Source organism: Cyanistes caeruleus, chromosome 2 (genome assembly GCF_971803275.1).
Source record: "Cyanistes caeruleus chromosome 2, bCyaCae1.hap1.1, whole genome shotgun sequence".
In the NCBI taxonomy this organism is placed as follows: Eukaryota; Metazoa; Chordata; class Aves; order Passeriformes; family Paridae; genus Cyanistes; species Cyanistes caeruleus.
Genome location: NC_141702.1, coordinates 35,999,523 through 36,015,365, shown reverse-complemented (window position 1 = coordinate 36,015,365; position 15,843 = coordinate 35,999,523). Strand labels below are relative to the sequence as shown.

At 43.8% G+C, this 15,843-nt stretch overlaps 3 long non-coding RNA genes across 4 annotated transcripts in view; 2 read left to right on the top strand and 1 right to left on the bottom strand.

Annotated features, from left to right (window-relative positions):
• The first annotated feature begins 710 nt into the window (after positions 1–710).
• On the top strand, positions 711–4,590 carry LOC111925740 (uncharacterized). Its single transcript, XR_002862421.2, has 2 exons — positions 711–797; positions 4,518–4,590. It is a non-coding gene; the product is annotated as an uncharacterized LOC111925740 (long non-coding RNA).
• The window catches only part of LOC111925741 (uncharacterized), a 29,390-nt gene continuing 18,127 nt past the window's right edge, over positions 4,581–15,843 (bottom strand). The window contains exons 2-4 of the long non-coding RNA XR_002862424.2: positions 13,070–13,269; positions 9,679–9,791; positions 4,581–8,303 (exon numbers count right to left, since the gene is read on the bottom strand). This is a non-coding gene — a long non-coding RNA (uncharacterized LOC111925741). The remainder of the gene's footprint in view (positions 8,304–9,678; positions 9,792–13,069; positions 13,270–15,843) is intronic.
• LOC111925742 (uncharacterized) overlaps positions 9,587–15,843 on the top strand; it is a 54,153-nt gene continuing 47,896 nt past the window's right edge. For both annotated transcript variants that reach the window (XR_002862428.2, XR_015283021.1), the window contains exons 1-2: positions 9,587–10,696; positions 13,711–13,848. This is a non-coding gene — a long non-coding RNA (uncharacterized LOC111925742). The remainder of the gene's footprint in view (positions 10,697–13,710; positions 13,849–15,843) is intronic.

The window sequence follows — 15,843 nt, the reverse complement described above, 5'->3', positions numbered from 1 at the left end:
AATGGTCTCCACTGACAGAAACATCTACTTTTGTCTTTCTCCACTTGGTGGAACAGCACATGAGCTGCTCTACAAGAGAGCATCACTTTATACTAAGGGAAATATGCTGGGTAAAATCCATTTAGGATTTATCTTTAGAATATCCACAGATGTCTGCTCAAGTTTTCCATTTCGTAAACTTTTGTAGTCAGGCTGAAAATGTAACTGCAAGTGAGAAAACTCATAGATATTTTATCTCTTGGATCAAAGACTATGGACAAGGCAGAAAAAATTCCAGGAAATTTTTAACAGCAAAACTCAAATACAGGACGACAGCTGTTAAAGACTTCCTGGTATTTTTTTAACTGAGGATCTTCTCCAGCAAGGTCTCCATTAATACAATGTCCCCCAGTGCTATGGATCAACCAGCTGGCTCCACCAGTGAACTGACTGCCTTTACACTGACATTGAATGCTCATAATTGAGAGGAGGTTGATACCCGAAAAGTATGTCTTGAGGTGGCAGCACTCGTTCAATCTGACCAAGAAATGATCACAAAAAGCAAGAAGAAATTATGCCCTTGGAGAGTCTGCTTGGCTGACAAGCTGTGATATCTTCAAACTCTCAGACTAACCCCACACTGACCAGCTAGAGCTTGAGATGCCAGAAGGAGCCTGCCTCTGGGGTAATTCATGGCTTTGAGTGCTGGACAGACAGCACACAACACCATGGGTAAGCTGCATGAGGCCAGCACTTCTGGAATGACAAGGCAGAGAGAAGAACTGCTGGAACTGAGTTTTCTGGGAAAATGGAAACAGGTAAGAGAGGAAAGTAGAAAGTCAGCTTTAGGTCAGCTCTGCAGAGGAAAAAAACACAGTAGGCAGCTTTATTTTTGACAATAGCTGCTCCTGAAGATGTTTTTAATCATTTTCTATCCACTCAGGCAGAGAGAGTTATCTGTGAAACTGTTACAAATATTTGAAAAGTGTTGCAGTGCCCTTGAAATGAGCAGTATGTTTTTAAACTAATAGTGTACAAAGAAGGTGAAGGCCTAACATAGTTTGTAATTGAGCTAAGGTTTCCCAGTCAATCTTGCAATTTCAGGGATGGCAAAACAGCAGCTTGTTAGCTGTAACAAAAAAACTTGCCCCAAACCCTTAAATTCCAAGACAGTGAGAGTGGGAAACAAAGAAGTACTACTGTGAAGATAATTAACCCTTGACAACAAAACTAAAATTTCTTACACAAAGGAGACCTTCCTAGCTCACATTGAAGCTCAGGGCAAATGTTAGCACTCCCACAGCTGACTTATAGATTATCTGAAATATCTTATCAGAAAAGAAAAAAGCAAGTCCTAAACCCAAAGGCCATAAAAACAGATCATGGATCTCCTTGAAGTATGGAAAAACCACAAGGCACGACTGGAAAGAAATTTCCAGGAGCTGCAATGATTTTCTTGTCTTGCCAGGGCATTCAGGCATTAGAAGTCATGACAACAGAAAGAGCATTTGGATGCCTTCAGTAGGATTCCTTTTTGCTCTACCCTTTATTTTCTCCTTCACACATGTGAGGGTGGAGAAGGTGGCTCAGATGAATCTTTTTGCTTTTGCCCAGGTGCCAGAAGCAAACCCTGGTATCCTGCATAGTGAAATACAACAGGATGGAGACATACACATCACTAGAGGGGCTGAGGGACATCTCTTGCCCTGGTTGCATACCTGTTTAGTCCCAATGCTTTAGGAGTTGCCTGGGTTGACGTTGCTCTTTAGCGGTGCCAGACATTTTTCTGGATGTGACTGTGAGTTCTGAACACTGTCACTGCCCAAGTATGAATGTAAATGATGTCAGCAGAGAATGGTGTCAGGTCCTGTTTGCTCAGAGGTGCTCTTCTTAATAGTGTTGGAGGAGATGCTAAATGGGTTGACCTGAAACCAAGTGATGTACCAAGAATGTTCTAGACAGCCTGCTGGGAACAAGGACACAGGCATTACACACAGTGTTACTGGCACAAAGAGGAATTTTCAAATGTACTGTCAGAAAAAGCATAAATTTTATTCCCTCTGAGGGTTTATTAGAGATGTGTGTAAGAGTAAGTCATAAAATGTGAGAAATGCATTGATGTTAATAGTCAGAGGTAATATGTATCAAGGGTTGAGTCACTTTCAAGGGACACCATTACTAGAGTGGCTGTGGATCAAAACTAGTGAGAAGTGTTTGAGGACACCTTCCAAGAGATTAAGTGACATTTATCCTACTGCTGACTATTAGATAAAATGGAGAATCCCCTGGATTTGCCAGTCCAGCAAAAGTTACCTCCAACTTCAGGTAGAAAGAAGGAATGGAAGGAAGAGGCATTGATCTAGTACTCACTGCTGGGGTAAGAACAGAAGAAATAAGCCTTTTAGAAGAAAAACAAAAAAAAACCAAAACCCTAAACCCCCCAAGAAACCCAAGGAAAATTGTATAGCAATATCAAGAGCTGCTGAGATATACTGATTTTACCAAACCCCAGAAACAAAAGAAGGGTGATCAGGTTCAGAAGAGCTCTTGACTGAATAGAGAGATTTACCTCAAATACTCTGCATACAACTCTCTGGACTGAGAATGCTTCAAGTCCCTTCATGTTTTTATCAGTCCAAAAGTTTAGGGGGAAGCAGTAGTTTGATGACTAAAAAATGATGGAGAACAGGACTGTTAAAATTGGAGCTTATAAGATCTGAATGTATGATTAGCATGCAAAACCAAACATATGTAATGATTTATAGCTCCTGTCTTAGCCAAGGCTGTCTTGAGCAAATGACATCTGCACTGGGGACCAGAACTAAAGTGCTGATTCTGTGTTCCTGTGTACATGCTGGATTACTGTCAGAAAGAAATTAAACAGAAACAATCCAGGGCTTTTGTGTCTCTGCCCTCCCAGGCTGGTACCTCAGTAACTAGGCTGACCAAAGGAACTTCTGCCTGCCCTTCTGTCTCACTGGGCTGTGGCTGTGCTCCTGCCTGGGAGATGCCTCAGTGCCAGGAGAAACTGTGCAGATCTGTCCTGCCCAGGATGTGCAATGGCTTGGTGGTGGGATTCCTATCTGCAGATGCTGAAGAAAGTTTTTTCATAATCTTCAAGTCCTAGAGGACCTTCCCAGCCCAACAATCAGAATCTGTTCTCAAGGGAAGCCTAGGGTCAGAAGAACCTGCTAGTTCTAGGGGAGCAGTTAAGGAACTGGAAATTATTAGCAGTCTGAACACAGACTGTGTGAAAGAAGACTTGAACCCAATCATATGTGCAGCATGACTGGTGGCCAAAGGAAGAGTGTGGAAAGCAAAGTGTGAGCATTTTCATGTGTAGAGGGGGTGCAAGAGCTAGACACTTCTGAGATTTACTGGATTATCTGGAAATGAAACAATTTCTGGTACAAAGAAGAAATAGAGCTGAAACTGTTTAGGAAAAGAACAAAATCCTGTTTGTTGTTCTTCTTTCTAAGAAAAGTCTGTTGTTTAAGGACAGAGATTCTAAACATATGACAGAGAAAATAGTATTAGCAAAGCAGTTGTGTGCTCAAAATATCCATGCTTAAAAAATTTAGTGATTTCATATACTGCTTTGTTTTGGATTGCTTGACAGAGGCATAAAGTTAGATTTGCTGGGTCCTTTTGTTATTTGTATGAACATTTTATTTGCATGTACAGTTAAGCCCTAAATATGTTTTAAGAATATACTCTTATGAATTTGGGCCAAGTTCTTAAATGCAAGACAGATTTGGAATAACATGCATGACTTCCTAGGATACCTAAGGCACTGGATTAATCATGGCATGAGATGTGCCCATATTGAGGGACTTTGAGCTTTTTAATCTCATCCATGTTTGTTGTAACATTTTGACTTGCATGAATCCAAGAATGCAGAAGGAAAATGGGACATGAAATAAACCTCATCCAGCATCTTTATCAATGCAGTACATTTCTCCCAACAGGCCAGAGTGTGCCTAATCAGACAATGAAAGGCCAAGAGACTCGCCAGGAGACTACAAATCCATTAATTTGGTATCACTTGTGGGAAAAAGCTGGAAGCAATTGCAGGATTTGTTAAGCAAAAGGCTTGGCGAAGTCAATTGATTAGGGAGGTTTCAGAGAAAGCTGTTCTTGCTGAGCTGCCAAGGTAGAAGGTCCAGGAAATTTTAAAGTATCTTGTTGGCACCATATGAAACAGAATGGGTGCTTGCATGTAAGAAAAGCTGAAAAACTATATGAAGGTGTTTTTTTTGTTTTTTTTTAAGAGAGGACAAGTATCTGATATTTCAGCAGGTATCCAGTCCATGGTCTCATTTTGCTACATTAAATCTCCACAGAGCCCAGTGCATACAAGAGGCTGATAAATGCAACTGTTTTAATAAATACTCATTATAAGTGTTAAAGAATCTCTGTCAAGAGAAAAACCTTTCCTAAGATAAAACTGTTCTTAAATAGGGGAGAGTCTCACTCAGCAAGTGCATAACTCAGTGTTTGTTCATTTTTTTTTTTTTGTTCCTTGTCCCCTGCACCAGCTGAAATATCAAAACCAGGAGAGAGTCAATGATTTCTACAGCACCCCAAATTAAAAGCTATCCTCAAATGCTCCAGGATTTCAGAAGAAATGATGATACATCTCTGAATAAAGTGGAATTATGTCCAAATCTGCTAAAAATTGAATGGGGAGAAGGTATTACAGCAAGAATTTTCACACAGTCAGTAAGATGTAAAAAAAAAAAAATCTGTTATAGATGGCCTCTATTTCAAAGATAATGAGGTAAAGAGACCCAGGTTGGGTGTCTGGAGAGAAAGAGCTGCTCCACAGCATCTTTCCAGAGACAGCATGGAGACACAGGGATGAACTAAAGCCTGACTGCTGTGGTCTGTGAGGCAGCCAAGGGAAGAGGGTCTGTGTGACCAGAATGAGACACACGGTGAGGTGCTTTGGAGCGCTTCTGAACAACGCAAGCTCCATCTGTGCAAAAGCTCACACAGACCTGTGCCTCAGTGATCTTTTCCCCATGAGAAGGGAGCAGGCTCAGGTAAAGGTTGGCACCTGGCAAATTGCTGCCCAGGGAGAAATGGCCAGGCCCAGCATGGAGCAGAGCCAGCGGTCAGTGACACCCCTTGCACATCTCTGCAGATGACACTGCTGGCCAGGGGAACGACTGGCTGGGCCCAGGGGTGAAAGGACACTGTGCAGGGGACCCACACCTGAGCACACAGCCCCTGCCCTGTCAGCTTGCCTGCTGGGGGAGGCCAGCTGCGATGTTGGGACTGGAGAGCAGAGCGTGGCACAGGACTGCTGGCTCCTTGCCAGGCTGAGCAGGCAGGGCAGGGAGAGATGAGCAGCTCATGGGGTATCCGTGCTCAGAGTGAAGTGTGGGGCAGCAGCCACAGAACAACAGGAGCAGCCACTCACATAAGCTGTTGCAAGGAATCCAGACACATTGGGATTTTCTTCTCTACAGTGACCTGGCCAAGACTCAAAGACCTGAAGAGACAGTGTCAACTCTAAGTTGCCATCCTGTTGGTTGTCAGAAAAAACACTTAGGAAAATGACTGTCCTTTTCTATTGTCTGATTCTCTACCCATTCCTAGTGGAAAGGGAAAGGAAGTAAGGACTTATTTTTTATGTTTCAAGAAGTGCTTACATAAAAAGACAGGTTCCAAGGGAAAAAAACCAAAATATTTCTGACATGCTTGTTCTTTGTAATAAGAATACAAAAATGGTTTAATGTGGTTGGTTGCTTCTTTAGGATTCTTTGCACTTTTCTTTACACAAACAGAACAAAGGGGCAATGACTGGGCTACTGAAAAAAACCAAAAACAAGTATTTTTTCTCCCCATGGAGGAGAAGAAAGAAACTGAGAGAAGTTTGTGCTCCCCTTGATGAAAAAAGACAATATATTCTGATCTGAGGGACTTGTGGTTCTGACAACAGAGAGGTCAGTTAGAAAAACTCCTAAAATAAGCAAAATAATTATCATCTTTCCTCAGGGACACCTATGAAACCCTCACATATTTATCAGTGGGAATAAAACTTGGACATTCTGTTCAGGCTAAGGTGGCACAACTACAGCTGCCGGTGGTGGACTTCTGGCAAGATCCATGGACTGGTGATGCTGCCTGTGGGAGGTGGAAGAGAGGAGAGAAAGTGCCCTCATGGTGAATGTGGTGTGTCTAGTATGTGAGGGGCACATGAAGTTCCCTGGTGGCTTCTAGCTGCCAGCCTGGATGCAGGTAGGGGGACAGGGCACATAATCTCAAGGAAGGTAGCCCGTGCAAGAATTGTGATTGCTTGTCCCTCCTTGGCCTATTTGAAAGGGAGGATTGATCAAGACTAGCCACTCACAGCCTGGAGTAATGTCTCTGGGGCTGCCTCTCCCTGTCCCTGAGGCGTGTGTCCTGCCCTTTTTCCCTCACAGGCATGGTTAATTATCTTGCAGCCAGTTTAATGAGCTGAATCAGTTCACCAAGAGTGAGAGTGAGAGCCGATTTGAGAGAAGCAGCCAGACACACATCCAAATGCATGCAGGGGAGAGGGGAGGAGAGGAGTAGGGAGAGGGAGTGTCCTTCAGCCATGCCTGTGAGCAGCTGGAGTCAGCCTATCTCATCTTGGTAAATCTCACCCAAAACAGAGCGTAGCCACTGCTGGGGCTGCCCCAGGCTGGCCTGGGGGACTCCCACCTTCTCACACTTCTCCTATTGGAAACAGCTGCCTTCCCTGGAGCATATTCTGCTGCTGGGTCAGGTTTTCAGAGAAACAGACCCCAAAATCCCATGTCCCAGGAAACTAGACCGGTTTAGTCCATGTATCTACAGGCATGGGCTGGCCTATGACCAAAACCACCTAAAATGTTTTCTGTGCATCGGCATCTGTCCTTGGGTGCTGCTTACTTCTCTGAGGAAACCACCGACATCTCCTCAAGAAACAGAAGTGTTCAAACAATGGCATTCTAATTTCTGGTACCAGAGGCTTTGCATGTACTAAAAAAAGGCATAGCCATCATGGCTTACTTACAGGCTTGGGAGGAAGGTTTGGCAGGGAAAAAATCTCTGCAAAAAGTCTTTTGGAAGCGACCCCTCCTCTCTGTGCTGCTGACAGTCTTGGCACTGTCCAGATCACGACTCTTGGCTGCAATTCAAGTTTCTCCTGGATGCACTTATTGAATCTCCTCCCCTTATTTTCCCCAGTGTGTTTGGAAGACAAAGCCACATAATGGGGTTTCGTGAAAGAGTTTCATTTTCTGCCCCAAGTGCTGCTTCCCAGGGGAAGATAAAACATCCACACCCTTTAATTATTATTAGTTGTTGCCTTTCAGTTTTGAAGACCTAGTCTTGATGCCACACTTTCTAGAGCTCAGTGGTGGGCTGTAATCAGTTCTGGCCAGGACTCTTGGCAAATGCATCAGTGCAGTATCTCCTTGGAAGATTTTTTCCTCTGCAATTTGTCAGGAATTATAGACATACTTCCAAACCTTCTGTTGGCAGAGTGGTGCATAGGTATAGCAGGAAGTATGTTTGTGTGCTTATAGTAAGTTAACACATACCTAAACCCAAAGGTGTAATAAGATTAGTAAATTTTGAGGTGAAGTATCCAGTCTCAGTTTTGAGGAGAACATATTCCCTGGGAGTCTGTAAGGACCTGGCATGCTCAATGAAGTGCTTTAAAAGTACTTGAATGAAATGGTATCTGTATCTTGGACAAGATAATCTATTTTCAGGCATGATGTTTTGACATTCTCTCTTCACATCAATGCTTCATGGTTCCTGAAGAGAAACTCATCAATCTGGGGCAACAATTATATAGGAAACCTCACAGGAAGCAGAATTTAAGCAAAGGGTATATGGATTAGTGATTTGAAATGCATAGGGGAGACAGCTAAGCTGGGTCCTTGAAGAGTGTGAATTGTTTAAATATCAGTTAGCAGGATCACAGAGGAGAAATCCAGGATGATATTGCTCTTAACAGAAGTTGCCCGAGATCCCCTCAGCATGTTTGACACTGGGCAGGGGAAAGCTGTGAGTGGAAAACTTGCTGTGCAGCTGAATCAGTGCAGATCCTTTGTGGAGTAGACAACAACTCCTCAGTTGGATGGATGGGTAGGTGGAGGGAGGGATTCAGTCTGTTCCCATAGCTTCAGGTGTGCTTGCTGAAACTCTCTAGAGGGAGAATATCTCTGTGTTGGGGCAACCTTGAAAATGGTTTTGAAGTCCCACATCTACATACAGCCGAACAATACTGCTAGATAAAAGTGACTTGTCAAAGCACATTGCATTTTCACCTTCGTAAGACCATTATTTCCAGCTGATCCTGTCTAAAATAAGAAATAAAAATCAATAAATCCCATATCCATGTAATCTATTCTTAAAATGCAATGGAACCCCATCAGTAATGTCTGGTAATTTGCTATCAGCTTGGTCAAGGGCAGACAAATTACTTAATTACATGTAACAGTTATTCTGTAAAGACTTAGGAAAACACAGATAAACGTAACTAATCCCTCTTTATTTATTCCCTGCAAACAAAAGCCTAAGGGTTTCCGGAGAGGGGAAAAAAAAAATAAAAAAAATAAAAAAAAGCTGTGCAATTAACATAATTAGCGGCGGCTGTCGCTCAAACACGGCGGGCTCCGTGCGCTGCCCGTGCAATGCGGCGCTGCCGCCACCGGGCGGCGCCGTGCGCAGGCGGCCGCTCCCGGGGCCGCTCCCGGGGCCGCTCCCGGGGCCGCTCCCGGGGCCGCTCCCGGGGCCGCTCCCGGGGCCGCTCCCGGGGCCGCTCCCGGGGCCGCTCCCGGGGCCGCTCCCGGGGCCGCTCCCGGGGCCGCTCCCGGGGCCGCTCCCGGGGCCGCTCCCGGGGCCGCGCCCGGGGCCGCTCCCGGGGCCCGCCTCTGCCTGGGAGCTGTAGCACAGCTGCATGGGTGTTTACAGGCGAAGGGTGAAAGGAGAGCTCTGCCAGCCTCATGGTCTGACTCGTAGAAGACGCAAAGAAAGTTCCCCCGGAGCGCCCCCGTTGCTCCTGGTCCCTTCAGCTGGCTGGCTGGATAGATGGAGGGAGAGAGTCAACCAGTTCCCATAGCTCCATCCAGCTTTAGCTGTGCCTGCTGAAACGATCTCCCGTGGGAGCACATCTGTGTGTTGGGGCAACCTTGAAAATCGTCCTGGAGTCCCATCTCCACAGTAGCTGCCTGTTGAACATCCACTGCTTCCTAGTTTCATGCCAAAGCTGCTTCTCTTTACTTGAGAATAAAATATGATTGCAATCAGGAGAGACAAAGCTTCAGATGACTTGGCATTTTTCTTCCTTGAGTGACTGCATTTCTCCAGGTGATGTCTTTCCTTTTAAGGAAATTCATCACAACAGCAATTTGTGGGATATAGGGTCTGTGCTCTTCGCATCAAAACAGGAGGCGTTTTCACTGAACTGCTACCTGATCATACCACTGGAGTCACCTGCTCTTCATTCTGCAGCCATCTCTGGTTTGCATCTTGGCAACCTCACCTTTCCCCTGGGGCAGGATCTGTGATTCCTGAAGGTACAGCAGGTGACCAATGCTTCACATCATGCTCTCTCCATGGGAAAAAAATGTCTTATGAGCAATGGGTGGTGAAATTTAGTGCTAGTAACTATCCAAATGCTGAAAGGATCTTCAGGTTGAAGGGAAGCTTGTGGAATGCCAAAAAATGCCTTACCTCTGCAGTGAGTGAGGGAAGACTCTCAACTCTCTGTCCTCCTCTTGGTTATGAACACAGGTAACTCTTCCTTGATGGACACACTCTTAAGTTCCCTTTACAAACTACAGGAACTGAAAAGACACAGAACAATGAGAATTTTGGGTGCTAAATGTTAGAACATAATCACAGGAAAAAAAAAAAAAAAGAAGGAAAAGTCAAAGCAGCCCCTCTGGAAAGAAGAAAAAAAAAACAAATAAAAGATAATAAGAGACTATAATAAATTCTGACCAAAAGACAAAAAAAAAAAATCCCTTCCTAAAACACATGCAACACAAGAGATGAAGAAAAAGGCAGCTTGATTCTATTAACCAAGTATTAACACCCCTGGCTAAAGAAACCCTGCAAAAAGGAAGGATTAACATTTTCAATAAAGGGGACCAGATATTGCAGTGCTTATCATCAGCACTCTCCACTGACAGAAGAATAGAAAATGTTCTTAATAGTGTGAAAGAGAACAGGAGGTACACAGGCAAAGAATCAGAGGTTGCTGCTTGTAAACAGAGCAAAGAAAGACATCACAAATAGGGGAAGTCTCTGCAAGAAATAGTAACTGTGCAAATTGTCCCAGCATCTCTGTGTCTGGCTGAGCTGCAGTTCTGCCGTGGGTGTCATGGAGAGGGCTTTAGCACTTAACATCGAGGCCATGTTTTGCATTGCGATTTTCTAGTCACCATTTTTTGAAAAACAGACCCCAAATGTCGTATACATGGCATAATCTTGCAGAAAACATACTCATTTATTGAGTAGCTCTGAAGTGTAATGCCTTGTGTTCTTGTGCTGCCTGTCATTACAGTAGCAGCCTGCCTGTTACGTTAAGGTGCACGTGGAAGGATGGGGAATTGTGTGATTTAATGTAAACAGTCACAGTCTCTTCACAACTGAGTCTGCTTGAAGTAGCTGTTCAGCATTGGCCTCTAGAAGCTCAGCAGGACTGGGCCATTCCCATCCCTACAGAGTGGGTTGCAAACTATTACAGGTAAGGAAATTCTGGGCAGGGATCTTAACAGAGAAGGAAGCCTGAGGGTGGCAAGGAGGGTACATGAAGGCTTTAAGCTTCTTTCTGCTGCCACCCTTGTTAGCAGTGCATTTCTCTGTGATAGTCAGTGGTACCCTGACACTTTGGATATCTGGAGTTATGGGTGCATGTGCACTTTGTGCTGCTTGGGTGCTGTAGAGCTGATGTGGCTGTATGTGTGCATTAAGTTCAGAATCATACAGCGTGTGATCAAACCTATTTCTTCTTCCAAAAGCCTCCTCAGAGAAATGTAGTTCTTATACATGCCATGAAGATAAAACTTGGGTTCAGATAAAATGCATAATTTCTGGCTGCCACAAAATTGGAGCTATAGGTTATTTTTGACTTCTTTCATGAGATGATAAAATAACTGGGAATGGGGTTTGGCTCTTTCCTTGTCTTCATGCAATACTCCAGTACATCTGAGGCCTGTGAGTGCTACTATTATATGACATGATTGAATAAAACCCGGAATCCTCTTACTCCCTACTCTAAAATGTCTGCAAAGCCAATTAATAATCACAATCACAGGTAGCATTTTGTCCATTTTTGAGTGACATTTCTTTGGAGAGAAGAACTGTCCCCATTGGAGAACAATGCAGATACATACAGTATGAGATTCCCCCACATTTACAGAATCAAGGAGAAAAACTGTCCTCTCTTGAGACTTCCAGGGCATTTAAGCAGGCAGAATTCAATTACTGACAGCATATAAGGATGTTCTCTGAGCTTCTTGGAACAAGAACGAAGAGGCAGGAGCAGGACCAGGAGCGCAGACAACCCACATGTTTACTCAGAGGGCTCCTTCCCAAGTTTGCTGAATCATGAACATCACTGACGCAGGGAATTCTCTCCCTGCTGCTTGTTTCAATCTGTGCTGTGTTAGGGTACAGAGCACTGGCTTACAATGTGTTTTGATTTGGCTAGGGGTGAAAGGTTCTCAGTTTTAAATATTTTTTTTTTCCCCTATTAACTCATACAGTGTCACAGAGTCCACTCTATCCTCAAAATTTCATTCCTGGATCCAGTGTCTGAGGTTTCTCTGAAGTTTCCTCAGGGGCCCTTCAGTTCACAAGAACACTGTTACCAAGAGATTAAATGAATTAAAAATTGATGACTGTTCTGTACTGAATGTCTTGCAGTCAAGGATATTTAAACAGATAGCAGGGAGGGTGGAAGGAAGATTGTTTGCCAGAGTATTTTTTCCTGTTTTTAAATAATCGTTTTATGGGGACAGGGAGGAAGATAAGGAAGTGTGGAGCAGGGGGAATGTCTGCTGGTTCTGGGTAAGGAAATTCCTCTTATAAATGCAATATTGAGAAAAAATAGACTGCTCTAAGAGAGGCACTTCGCCTAAAAGACACAGAATACACTCAGAGAGAAATCAGAGAATTTTGCAAATTAAAGTCATTTGAACCCAAAGCCTGTCTTGGCAGGGCTGGGCACTTCGAAAAAGGGTACTCTCCTGTGAATTCCTTACAGCTTCTGGGGGGATGGAGTGGAAGACAGCCAAGTGCCATGATAGTGGCTCACTGTGGCTACTTCCTAGAAGGACAGAGTGCAAGGCAGAGTGAACAGAAGAGCCATTTACCTCAATCTGCTCAGCTTTAGAGTTAGCCAAGATTCAGTGCTGCTGTAGTCCCTTGTTGGCCACGGGCTCTTGCCTGTGCTATCTGATGGGGTTTTTTATGCCATCTGCTGTGATGTTCCTGAGATGGGAGAGTGTGTGTGGCAGATGTTTGTGCCTCTGTTTTCCCCAGTGCTGCTGCTGGAGGTGGGTGGAGAAGTGACTGGCCCCGTGTCCATTAGAATGTCCGTGGCCATTCTAAGAGAGTTGCAGGTCCAGGTCTGCTTTAAGTTTATGAGGCTGTTATGGCTCGTGTGGTACCATGTTCACAGTTCAGCTCTTTAAACCAAGACCAAAGTTTTAAAAAAGTGCTGGTGACTACGGTTCATTTGTCTTCTGACTCCCAGCTGGAGACCATTTTAAAAGAGGTATTCTTTACAGTGTCTGCTCTGAACCCGTTGGGCACCTTTAAAGGTATCATGATCTGAGTACTCCAAAGCATCTCTCTTTTCTAAGAATAATGCTTGAACTCCATCTGCACCCCTAACTTCACCTCAGGACCTCAGAAGATGCTGTACTGCACAGAAAGTAAAATGTTCATAGATGAGAACAGTTTAATCCTGATGGATTAGATCTGCTAGCAGACAGGGGTGTAAACTGGTTTATGTGCACTGTCTTTCTGCTTTTATTCCACATGAAACACCAGTAATTTTTGGCATCATTCCAGTCTGGATTTGTGACTGAGTGGCCTTCTTCCCCGTCCTTACCTGCATAAAAATAATGGCCCTGTGTCAGTGTCAGTAGTAACAGAGAGCCAGTTGAGCAGAAGAGGATATTTTCAAGATACATCAATTATGAATATGAGATTGGAGTTCAATCCAGAAATACAGATAGGTCGAACAAACTCCATAGTCCACTGGGTAAAGTCCACAAATCTGCTGAGCAAACTGATGCAGGGTCTCCATGCCTGGAGAGGGAGGGAGAGAACAGGAAATAGTGAAGGAGAGCACTGAAGAGCACCTTGTTTACCATATTTGGGAAAAAAGTTCAAACAAATGACAAAACTTGTGGCATCCAGTCTCGATCAAGAGATGAATGAATGCCTCAATAGGTCCTCAGAATAAAACAGCATTAGATCCTTCCTTGTATGACCCAATATATTGGCTAATTCATTAAAATGAATAGTCTCAGTGACCACCCAAGTTGTACTTTTCTTGTTTCTTTAGAAACTATTAATTGCCCCAGATTTTAAAAACCATTTAATACTGAAAAGTAGCTATTACACATTGATGTGAGCTAATATTTTTATGAACCGTCTTAGTTGTATTAAAACCCCAGTCATTCAGATTTCAAAATGTAATTGACTCAGTTAAAATACAACAGTTGTGAATTTATTTTTTCATTCTAGTTTTGTCCCCTGAAACAAACCTGTTTTCTTTGGAGATAAATGAAGAAGGAAAGCCTCAAATACATGGTTATGATTGTCTTCATTAAAAGCTGGCTGAAAAGACTTTATCCTGTGGGGTCTTCTCTCTGTCTCTCTGAGGTAAGTTCCCATGTATTTTTAATGGGAAACTTATTGCCAATCAAACCTGTATTCTTGATAGATGAAAGTGGATGTTCTGTACTGTTTCATCGTGCTGGGTCTCCTGGGAAGAGCAGCTCATTACGGCGTCAACTGTCCCTGCCCTTTGCAAAAAGCCCCACCAAGGTCATATCAAGTGGTGATGAATAAAGGCAAGCTTTAACCCTTGACCTTGACTTTCCTGGTGCTGAGTGTTAATGAATCTACATTTAGGGGTAGATGTTTTCTCCCAGCTGCTTTGTTTTTGGGAAAGGGGGTGACATGCTGTCGCACAACAGGTTGCATTTCCTATGGTGAGGCTGTGTGTCCCCCGCACAGAGCCCCACACCCATCACAGAAGGCTGGCTGTGAACAGGGCTTACATGTGTGGTGGGGCTCAAGCCACATGATAGTCTGAGATGTCTGAATACATGGGCTCTGTCATTTTCACAAGGGAGCACTTTGGTACCATGGAAAACAGCAAGGTTTCTGTTCTTTCTGCTGGAGCATAGGTGGGGCTGAAATGTTTACCCATGTCATTGTCTTCAGAGTGGTGTTTGAGGTGACCCTCAAGCAGCTAAAACCTTTTAAAAAGAGGTCCCCTCCTTATCACACCCATGGGAAACCAGCACTGATGAATAGCAAGGGGAAACAATTCCTTTGAAATATTTTAAAACTGCAGGAATATCAAGAGCACTCTTCAGCTCTCTTTTTCAGCAGCCTCTTGCCAGGTGACCAGAAAGCTTTTCCCAAAGTTGTTCGGTGCCATAGCTTTATGTGAAGGAGCAACTCAAATGAAGGAGAGGCCTCTGTCCTCTTGTCTCTGTTCCTCTGCTTAATTTTCTCCAAATGCTCAGTCTTTCCTTTTTTTTTTCCCATTCTCATCCCATTCTCCTCAGCTCTCCTCAGTGAACAGCAGCAGGCTCACTCCATCTCTGCATCATTTTTTGTAGGAGCTGTAATGCTGCTGCCTCTCACGTTTCCCAGTGGGGAAAAGGGCCATTTGGGGCACACCTCAACACAGATTAGAGAATGAGCAAATTAATGTCCTGGGCTGATGCAGTGTGCTTCCAAACACTTGGTTTCTATTCTGATGAGAAATATTACCCTAAAACTTCCAGTGCATGAAAGCTGCCTGTGATAAGTGAGGTGGAAAAATTAGGTCCTGCATAAAGCTACTCTCAATGGCTCTGGGAATTTAAGTGCTGTCATCTTCCAGGGAAGTTAAATTGCTCTTTTCCCTGTGTCCAATTAGCCCTGTAATCAACTTAGCAGAATATGGAGCAGGAGTGTGCTGAGATGGGGTATAACCATTTTGTCAGAGGATATATTCAAATTGATCCTAAATCGGGGCAAGGACCCACAAGGGGATCTTGGAACAAAGGGCAGAGATTATCTGAGCTACTTGGAGCCTTTACAAAAGTGGAGGAGAGGGAGGGGGGGAGTGCTTTCTGCACACTGGAGAAGAAATACCAGAAACATCAGAACTACCAAGCCCAGAAGTTAATGGGTTTTATTAATTAAATGTAAAAATTCAAGATTGCTGAAAAAAATAAGCAGCCCACAATAGCAATGAGCGGTCAGCTTTAGAAGTACCAGGGTTAGCAGGTAGTTACAATTTGCTCTAGTATTGTTCCTTCTTGGCTTTTCTCGGCAGCAAGGCTTTGTCCCGTGGCTCTGCAATTTGTAAAAACTGCTTTTCTATTGCCAGAAATTCATTTAGCTGTATCTTTTTGGGTTTCTGATTCTACACAGGATAAATAGCTGGAATGGAACCTTTATCCCTTCTAAGCCTCACAGTTTGTGCAAACATGTTAGAGGAAGAATTCATAGCACTGCAGTTAATCAGCCAGCATTTTCAAAAAGTGAGCTCTTTTGTCACAGCTTCTTTGGAGTGGGCACCAGACCAACACTTGCTTATGTGATTGGCCAAAGTGACAGCTGATGTCAGAACAGTTTAATGTGGCACAACCCTTC